The sequence below is a fragment of the Belonocnema kinseyi genome, chromosome 6, assembly GCF_010883055.1.
Source record: "Belonocnema kinseyi isolate 2016_QV_RU_SX_M_011 chromosome 6, B_treatae_v1, whole genome shotgun sequence".
NCBI lineage: Eukaryota > Metazoa > Arthropoda > Insecta > Hymenoptera > Cynipidae > Belonocnema > Belonocnema kinseyi.
Window position 1 is genome coordinate 17,526,605 of NC_046662.1, and position 905 is coordinate 17,527,509.

The following is a 905-nucleotide window of genomic DNA, read 5'->3' on the forward strand; positions in this document are numbered from 1 at the left end:
TATCTTGTTAAAGTGAGAAAATTATATTACTTCCTGTGAAAAACTGAAAAAAAGTAAACAAAATCCAAATAAAAAACTAGGTTATGTTAAATTTTCAGCTTTATTCACAGAATACAAAACCAGTATTCTAACACGTGAAAATAGGCTATGCCATCTTCATTAACATCACGTATTCAAGAACTTCTCCATCAAAATGTAAACACAGTTGTTATTTACTGACGTTATCTGTTTCGCCTAACTTTATTTTTAATCAGAAATACATTGAATTTAATCTTTGCGCACTCACAAAAAAACACGAAATTTATTAAAAACAATCCGAAAGTCAAGAAATAATGCATATTCATTTTGTATTTAAAGGGATCATTACATCTATTCAAGTGAAATGGTTCCGATTGCGCAAATACCTGCAAGTACTGCATTTTATAAAAATAAACTGAAATTTCGAATTAAAGTCCACCATACTGATTCCGTTTTTTAAATTTGTTACTTTCGACTTCATATTTGAAAGCAGGTACTGCAAAAACTCCACCATGCGGAGTTTCATGAAAATACAAAAGAATATTGAATTTTTGCCAGTTTTCGAGTTCTTTCAGTCCACTATGAATATTATAAAATTTCTTAAACGAACACAATTATGTCTATCAATAAAAAAAAACAAATTTAAGTACCAGTATTTGTTGGTATTAGTTAACAATTGTATTTTTTTTCTAGCTAATCTTTTTCATACTATATAAGGTGATCTAAAAAAGTGAATTTTTTCGTTGCAGAATTTCATGAATCAGTGAATTTCACGTTCGTATTCATAAATTGTAGTATTTTTCATAATAAAATAAAATAATCTATTTGTTTCATGTGACCATTGGGTCAGGTGGCCAGATTTCTATCTTACCGACATTTTTTTAGTT